Raw genomic sequence first — 10,046 nt, 5'->3', positions numbered from 1 at the left:
ATGGAGCCTAATAAGTATAAGAGTATCTTGTCTAGTTTTGGAATATTGTTGAAGGAGCATGGTCTAAGGGGATTTTTTAGAAGTAGGGTACTTACCCTGCTTGGCACATTGCTTAGGGTGCCGACAATTTGGATTCTACGAAATCTTCAATCTTCAAGAGATGTGATTCTAAGATTATTGGCTCGGAGTATGTTGCCAAGTACAAGACTTTGATCTGCCTCGTTGGTTCTGCACCTGTAAAGTAATTGTTGTCGTGGCTCTTTCTCCCATGGAGGCAGTGAAGGTTCGTGTCCAAACACAACCAGCTTTTGTTAGGGGTCTCGGTAATGGACTTCGCAAGTTTGTAAGATCTGAAGGCGCACTAAGGTACATACGAATTTATTCTATTTATATTTTTTAGGTTGTTTTTATTCACGTAATAGAGTTGGTGTTTCGACGTACTCACATTGAATTTTTGTCATATTTATGTAGGTTATACAAATGATCGGTGCCACTATGGTTACACCAAATACCATGTAAGTTCATGCATCACGGATGCAATACTCTCCTATTTATATCCTACTTCAAACATTTTATACTATATGTATGCATGCAGTTTGGATTATTATAGATTAATTTCTCTATTACTTTTTTGTTTTTCCTTTAAGGTGGGTAAATTGGGTGAGTTGGGTAGCGAGTCAAATATGTGTGGTTTCTGTACCTAGCAAGTTTGGCTGACCCAAAACATATTCATCCAAACTTGTTAGAAAAAAAAAACATTATTAAATATGATTAAATTATCTAAGCCTTTTGATTTGACTCATTAGATATAAACTTAGATAGAACAATTCATATATAATTTGGTTGAAACTAACATCCCCATTTAGGGCTACAAGTCCTATATATGCAGGTGTATCTATGGGTGAGCAGAACTCGGTCCTACCCAAAAAAGAAACCAAAAACCGACCCGAAAAAACCCAAAACCGGACCTTACCTGGATAATTCGATTAATCAGTTCCATACTTGCACAACTTTCAGTCTCGGTTTCGGGTTCGGTCCTAAACCAGAAAACCCGCATGAACCGTGTGACAACCCTCACTAAACCAGGTTTCCGTACGACTTAATTAATATTTGATTACTGCTTAATTACTGTGCTTACTTGAAATTATGGATAGACTGCTACTTGAATGCTGATACATGTACATACTTGCATCATACTCTATTTACTGTCACTACATTATTTACATGTTGAACCTTAGTGACAAACATGATGCACAAAAGCACAGTAGCACAATGAACGGATAACCTATTGAACGTGCTGACAAAACTAGCACCAGGCAGATACTGCCTCTAAGGCCTACATGAGCCAGAAATATTTTACTACACTAGTAGAGAGTGTAGGGATACAAGGGTTGTAGAACTGCGTCTCTAGGAATAAGTTACAATGACTGGATGTGTCTAAAACGTACTCTAAGTACAAAATTCAGCACTTTAACTAAAAATTCAGCTTTTAGCTAACTAATAAAGTGCCAAAACATGAGAAAAATATTACTAGACACTTTCCAAAGTGTCGGGAATAAGTTGTGTCACTAAAAATAATAATAATGACACTTTAAAGCTTTGTTAAGCGCTTTAACGGATTACTATCCAACCGAACAACCGGACTTTACCCGGGACATGAAAATATTGCCATCAACATTATTTATCTTTTCTGAGCCAGTTAGCGTCCTTGGATACCCTAACACCCACTGTAATGCTCAACACACTAGTAACCGGGTTAATCCCTAAACTAACTTAACTTAACCTAAGTATAAACTAACTAGATGGTTGATTTGGAACCGGATAACCCCCCCCCCCCTAACCAAACAGTCCCCAAGAGGGGGATACACATTGTCCTATTTTGATTATTTTATTTCCTCTTGTCTAATATCAAGGAGGCACTTAAACTCTTGGATAATACACTTATGAATTGTCTATAAGAACTAGAGATTACACAACATGATTATTCATCACATTTCACCACAAAACAACTCTCTCTCTCTCTAAATAACTCACGGCCAAACACCCTCTTGCAACCATCAAATTTTCGAGCTTTGATCATCACATTCCAAGTTCATTCAAGCGTTAAGGATCACGTATAAGGAGGCTTGGTGCATTCGGAAGGCGAAGGACCTCACTCTATTGCTTTTATCCACTCATTTTGCATCTAGATTCTTCCCTAGCCTCGAGCTAGTAGTAAGTTGCTTGAATCACCCTCTCGAACTATTTTAAGATGGTTAAAATGATTTGTAATGGTTAAAAGTCATGAACATACAAGTTGATGCATAAAAGTCTACTAAAAATGCTAGTAATGGTGGTTAAAAGCTTGAATGTTGTGTAAATCTTGTAGTATTTGATTTGTGTAGTTATTTGGACCCGATCTATGTTGTGGTAGCCCGGATCATCGTTTAACCCGGGTTGGTCATGATCATGGATCATGACATAAAGTTGTTTTGGATGAAACAAGGGTTAAAGGATGAAACTCTACCACACACGAATCATGAACTTGTGTAAAAGCGATTTTGCTTGTGAAATAGTGTTTAAAACTAGTAGATCTACGGATCTACAAGCGGTATTTTCAAATAACCAAGTATCAAAGAAATCATGTTTTCTAAAGACGGATCTTACACTAACCAGAATGATTTTTAGAAAACACGAGTGTGTAAACACTTGTGTAGCACAAAGTTTCGACAAAATAACTATTTTTGTAAAAGATGACGAGAAGTTGTAAAGACGGAATTTCTCTAAAAACGAGGTTTTTACGAAATCGGATTGCTTTATATAAAGATCCACTAAAAGTAAGGGGATTTACTTCATATTTTTGGTTAAACCACAAGTTCATGTAATTTATGCGATTTACATATTTATTTACTAGTTGGATACTTTGAATATTGTTTTGGTTGAATAAGGAAATTGTTGGGTTGATTTATAAAAGAAAATGATACGCTTGAAAGCATGGCCACCTCCAGTTACAGAGGAAACTCTGGCGAAATTTTTCTAAAAACCTAACACTTAGAATTATTTTCACTACAAGTGTTAGAAATACTTTTCGACTTGTTTTCAAATTATAGTTTTCGCCACGACTTTATTTACAAAATATCGGAGGTGGGATTTTCACAAAATTAAACGTGATAAATATATATTTAGTAAATATATTTTTCACAACGTTACTTGTCATTATTTGTGAAGATACATAAATATTATTTTTAGGGTAAAAATAATACTATCGGATGTTAACGAATCCAAAATAATACGAACGCCTCTACGATAAATATATAGGTTACACTGGTAATTATTATTACCACACGATCATTAAAACGTAATTTACGCATTCTAAAGAAAATATTTATGAACACGTATTTTTGTTAAAGTATCATTTTGGGAAAATCATATGTGTTAAAATATAATATTTTTGAGAAAAATAATTATATTTTAGAGTTAGAAATAAAATATATTTTAAGTGAGACTTAATAATATATTTCGAACACACATGTATTAAATCCCCCATCCTTGGGAAGGAAAATGATTACCAAGTATATACAGAATGTAAACACGAAATAGTTGTCTAACTATTTCCAAAAACTTTAAACCATAAAGCTAAGGCACGGCCGTCCGTCTAATAGAGTTAGTACGTGTAGGTCGTCGCACAGCTGCTTGAGCAGGAGATATACTTGGTAGAGACGCACCACTGTGAGTTCATGTCCCCCTTTTCTCTTAACTGTTTTCAGTTTTCTAAACTGCGGGGGTGAAATACATGTTACTATGATTACGAATACTTTATACATGGTATGGTTAGCGTAAGGAGGTTTACTACTTAGATCATGTGAGTGGGTAGGAGCAACATGAGGTCATTAATCCTCATGGTAGGACCGAGGGACAGTAGCGGTAGATCTATCTGGGTGTAGCGAGCCCAACCCCTGAGCCCGCCTAATGGACCAGGTGGTCACTGTGTACCCAACGCAAAATCCGCTAGGTTTGAGTCTCCCTACTTGCACTTCACACTTATCAATGGCCTTGCAAACCATTGGTGATCTCTTTTTCCTTATTTGCTACATACCAGGATTTTTATACTCACAAAGGTTTTATATACTCATTACACATGAACTCGCTCAACTTTATGTTGACTTTTCAAACTACATGTATTTCAGGAAAATAACGGATCTGGCACGGTATGCACATATTTTCAAGCTGCGTTTGTATAAAGAAGTCATCCAGGGTTTAGAAGGTGTAACCTCTTCCTGGACGGGTTACATATCCCTAAACCTAGTTTTGCCTTAAAGTCTTTTGATAAGTTTTTATGAACTCATTTAAATCAAGTCAAGGTTTGTAACTTATTTTGTGAATGTTGAAAATGGGTTTTCTGAACCTTATTATTGGATGAATATCACATGTTTTTATCATCTAGCATTGTTATGAATTGAGTTATGGAGCAAGAGAAAGGTGCATTAGAGACAAGCAAAGAATAAAATCAGACTTGAGATACGTTATAAAATGTAATTAATAAAGTTGAAATTGTGTTGCCAAAAGCAACGTTAAAAAGCAAAAGTTAAAGGGTAAAGAAATAAAATAACAATAAATTCAATGCATATTTCAGTCTTGAGTCGGGTCGGGTTGAACCCGGTTCTGTCCGGTCTCATAGCTTTGCTTAGTCCTAAGTGTATCATGTGATTCTTTTAGATTTTGAATAGTTAACTTGCATATACAATGATGAATTCGCTTCATTTGAGACTATTGTGGAGATGGTTTACAAATATGTCATCCCTACACCCAAAAACGAGAGTAGCGGATCCTTTCAACTTGGTGTTAGTTTTGCTGGTGGATATGTGGCTGGTGTTTTGTGTGTTATATCTCATCCTACTGATGATCTTGTCTCATTACTAAATAATGCTAAAAGAGCTAGTGTTGGACATGTGAGTGCTACTTGTTAATTTTGTCTTAGCAACTCTATTATTCTTCTTCATAACTAGAACTAATTCACCGCGTTGCGGGTTGGTTTTTTTAATAAAATTTGAGCGTATTTTTTTATTTATTTTTGCAATTAATAGTGAGTGAATACATTTTCAACCTTTTAGATACTTTCAAAGTTGTTTGAGAAATCAATTGTAGTCGAATCTCAGTGTGTGTTAATAATAAACAAGTCTCACACGATAAACAAAACATAATATCAAGTTTGAAACACACAAAGCAATTGAAACCGAACACTAACCCGAGTTTCATTTAACAGGGGGAAGGGAAGGAAAATAAATTAAGAGAGAAAAGGAAGGAAAAGATATGATTTTTTTCGTGTTCCCGAGTTTAATGAAAAGTAAAGGAAAAGAGAAGAAATCAAACATTTTATGTGTTCCCGAGTTAGGAGGAAAAGAAAAGAAAATAACAATGTTACCATTATACCCTTTAAACATAAAACATTTTAATTAGATATGAGGGCAATTTAGTAATTAATAATATTTTCTCTCCTAATCTCTCTAATTTGGGAGGATGAATATATAGACAAATTTTCTTCCCTTTTCCCTCCTTTTCCCTCACCTCCTATCCTTAAAAAAACTCGGGAACATGGTTTTTTTATATTTTCTTCTCTTTTCTTTCCCCTCCCCCTATTAAATGAGACTCAGGAACAGAGTGTAACTGTTTACAAACCGAACTCGAATCTTGATCTTGATCGTCCTCATCTCCAGATCAAATATCAGCAGCGTCCTTCTTCTTTTATGTTCGTCGTAGCCTCCTTCCCAATTAATAATCAAGATTGCCGCTTTCTTTTTCTTCGTCCCATGTATCTATACCTCATGCAGTTTGTATTTGATATGGACTCCCTATCCTAGCTCCACGATTCTAGGCTTTAGGCTAATCGATAAACAACAGGCCCAAGTCTCCACGTTTTTATCCAGCTGGCCCAAATAAATTTAATGAAGAAGGTGGCATTTAAAAGTAACTAGTATTAACACCCCCACCCCCACCTACCGTGTACGAGCGTTGTTGTCACACCCCAACCGATGGCGGAATCATCGGGGCATGGCACTGAGCGAAACAGATTCTCCAGAAGATTCCATAACAATTATCATCACTATTTAGTTTAATTAACACGTCCCATACCGTGTCCCAAATAATAAAACAAATTATTACAGATAACAACCAGTCAAATATTCTGTTCCGACAACTCAGATTTAAATATGAATAATAGAATATTGTTCAAATGCTCCTAAAGACCCGGTCGGACAAGATCTACAGACAACTATGCTCTAGACGGTTGTTCCTGACAGACAACTATTTGTTGGGGGCCTCTAGAGCTTTATTCTAGCCTCGCTTTCCTAGCAAGCAAACATCTTAAACACCTGTCACATACGTTAAAATAAAGTCAATACATATAATGTAAAGGTGAGCATACAAGTTTGATAATAGCATAACAGAGTTCGAATAGTTTACGCATAACCAGCACGTACACAGAAGAAAACGAAGCATGTTAATTATCGACATGGATCTATCGATACCAATGACTGCGGGTTGATTGTCCGAGACAGTTCGCAATACATGATTACCACCGTAATCCATGCAAGTAATTGTCCTTAACAACCCCCGTGGGAACGGGTGCTGAGTCCAAACTATAGTACTATGTCGTTAAGGCAGGTAGACAGCATTCCACGTGTAAACATAACAACAAGCATTCATTTAGTCACGTAATACATGCGAATCGGTTAGCGTTCAAATAATTGAGTAGTGTGATTGATTATGTTTTGATTTAAGTAACGTATGTAACAACCAAAAGTGCTAAAAGCAAAAAGGGATCGAGTATACTCACAGCGATTGATTGATGGATTGAAGGGAGCGCTTGAGAGTAGGGTTAGCCTGAATAGTTCGATAGCATAACGATGAGTAACACATAGAATGGAAACAGATGGTGAAGGGTCGAACAGCCTGGTCGATCGAACAGCAGGTTCGATCGGACGGGTTGTTCGTTCGGTTAGACAGCCCGTTCGGACAGTCTGTTCGATCGGCCGGTAGGCTCGATCGGCTGGACTGTTTGAGTGGATTGTTTCTTCCTTTGAGTAGGATGTGTTTGTGTATGATGGTTTGACCTTTTGAAGTTTTCGTTGAAGTATTTGAGAACACTGAGGTGTCCTTACCCTTCAGTCGATCGATCGAACGGCCTGTTCGATCGGCCGGCTTAACCGATCGGTTAGGAACTTCAAAAGTGAGTCCTCAGCTGGATGTCACCTGATCGATCGAATAGCATGTTCGATCGGGTGGCACCCCGTACTACTACGAGTTGTAAATCGATTAAGGGTTGAAGCATAATATCTCATGATCCGATGAGTAACGTTATCAAACAGCTCGTTCGATCGAACATCACCTTGTTCAACACTATACTTCATGAAATTGTCAAAGTGTGGGGCCACTTGCTAGCCGATCGGCTGGCCTGGTCGATCGGCTGACATGTCCGATCGGTTGGGCTGTCCGTTCGGACAGCCTAACCGTTCGGTCAGCATCCTGACCTGGTCGGCCTGTTTGTCTAACACTTGGCTGTTTTGGTTATTTGACGTTATTTCGAGGTAGTTTGACAACGAGCTAAACCATGGAACTTTCGTTCTTACTTGTTTCCCCTGCTCGGACAGGAATCACCCAAGTCCGGCCGGTAACTGTTCGGAATGGTAGTTTGATGTTTAACCTGAATTCGGTGAACCTCGTAGATAGAATCCGAATCTTGAACCACTCATCCACTAGAATGATTGGTGAGTTGGCTCAAGCTTCGTTCCTATCGGTTTGAAGGCATTGAGTGTAAAAGAGTTTAAAGAAAGTTGGAAATCCTTCTTTCAATCCTTCACACCATGTAATTGTTCAGATCTGTGATGGATCTTTGCTTGTTTATGTGGAAATCGGTTAGATCCGAGCTATTCATGGTGGATTGAGGCCAAAACATGATGTTCTTGAAGAACACCATGATGACATCATCCTAGAATGCTTAGATCTTGATGATTTCACGGTTAGAAATCAAGATTTGAAAGATAGAAAGGTGTAGGAGTGTGCATTGATCAAGAAAGTACAAGATTTAGGATGAAAACTTACCGAAATCGGAAGAAATCTGAGAAAAGAAGGGGAGCACGAGCTGGTCGGTCAGAGAGTTTCCAAAAGTGGAAATAATGACAATGACAGCCCTATTTATAGGCTTCCCAAAGAGGAAAGGGTTGGCCGATCGGCCAAGCATCCCGATCGGACAGCCTGCTCGATCGGACAGTCCGTCCGATCGGCTGGGCTGTTCGATCGGCTGACAGCCTGATCGATCAACAGCCTGGTTCGAGTGTTCGGTGCGACGATTTTTGATATTTCGATTTCGAATAAAGACGGTACGAGTACGATAGAGTTTCCTATTTATATTACTTTCAGTCCCAATCACTATATCTAACATACAATCATCTATATTTCACACTATCCTTACGTTACTATTCGTCATAATTCGATTTCGATTGCATTCGATTTGAGTTTCGAGTTTCGATTCGAGTTTCGATTGATTCGATTGATCACCACACAAAACATAAAGTAAACACGCACAGGTAACACACAAGGCACACACACGTATAACAAGAACCAAAGTTCGCGTAATTCGAGATTCGAGTTCGATGATGGTTAGATCGGTTTGATTACTGATTAGTTAACTTTATCGCATTGTTACTTCCTACTATTCACAATCGTAAATCGGTTCGCGTCGATAAAACATTCGATTAGCCTGATTCTTGATTAACAACACTTACTCCACATAATACAAATAAAACATAAAATAGACTATTTACAGTCAAAGTAGTCAAAGTTGACTTGGACTTTGACTTTGACCTTCGAAAACACGGGGTGTTACAGTTGTGGTAGGGTTGTAAAGCCATGATAAATAGCACCAATACCACACCATCGCCAGTGATCACCAATACTGAAGTTACGGCGTGTTAATACGGAGAAATGAAACCGAGACGTAAAACATAGAACATAATAACCAAGTCGATTAAAGACTTGCGCGTTGCCACGGACCTGTCAAACGGGAAAAATAGATGACAGAAAAACGTTGAACCATACACGCATGTTGCACCATGTAACTTGTAAAATGTAGAACAAGCGTAAAACAAAACGTAAAAAATATTGAACCACACACGAACGTTGCGTTATGTTAACTCGCAAAATTTAGAACAAAAGGTAAAACGAAAATTTTGCGAAATATGAAAAGTTAGAGGACCAAAATTGAAAGTAAAAGAAAATTATAAGATTAAATTGGAAAAGATGAAAACTTTTAGACTAAAAGTAAAATATCAATTAACTTTAGGACTAAAAGTATAACATTATATATATTTTTTTGAAAACCACCCTATGCATAGAGTACAACATCTTTATGCATTAAAATGTTGCTTATTTACAGTTGATAAATAAGTAAATAAATAAATACTTTTTTTCTAATTTCTAGGTTGTTAAGAAACTTGGAGTTTGGGTTCTTCTAACTTGAGGGCTTCCCTTACGTATTTTGATGATCGGGATACTCACGAGAGCTCAGTAGGGAGTTTATTACACTTTCAAAGTGTTTGTTGGGTTGTTAGTTGTCCTCACATTTGTTAAAAGATGCCATCTTTTTTACCTTTAACTTTTGAAGCCAAATTTTAACTCGCTAATTATTGTTTGCAGGCCAACCACTAGTGGTGTTGCACCACTTGCTACCATTGAAGTTGCAAAATCCTAGACTCATGAAGTTTGATTTGCGGTTGTGGAAACTGAAGCTTTGTTTTCTTTTTCCATTATTTTTGGACATCTAAAATAGGTAGCGAGCTTTATTCTATTTTTTGTATTTGAATAGATTGTGTTGGTCTCATTCATGTAGAAAGTTTGTGTCGATCCGGAATGATATCGTATCATGAAAATAGAATTACACTAATTCCACCACAAAATAAGTAATGGGCATGTAGGATATGATTATACTCGGGCACCTAACCAAAACTCTTTAAAATCTTCTAAGTTTGTGAATGCAAATTGATGTTGGTTTTTATGTTCGTCATGTTGTATCA

General features: G+C 37.3%; 1 pseudogene; it reads left to right on the top strand.

The window, feature by feature from the left end:
* On the top strand, nucleotides 1-9,724 carry LOC110874748 (annotated as a pseudogene).
* Nucleotides 9,725-10,046: the final 322 nt, after the last annotated feature.

This window comes from Helianthus annuus, chromosome 1 (assembly GCF_002127325.2).
Source record: "Helianthus annuus cultivar XRQ/B chromosome 1, HanXRQr2.0-SUNRISE, whole genome shotgun sequence".
Lineage (NCBI taxonomy): Eukaryota > Viridiplantae > Streptophyta > Magnoliopsida > Asterales > Asteraceae > Helianthus > Helianthus annuus.
The sequence above is the reverse complement of the archived record's forward strand: the minus strand, read 5'-3'. Positions and strand labels throughout refer to the sequence as shown.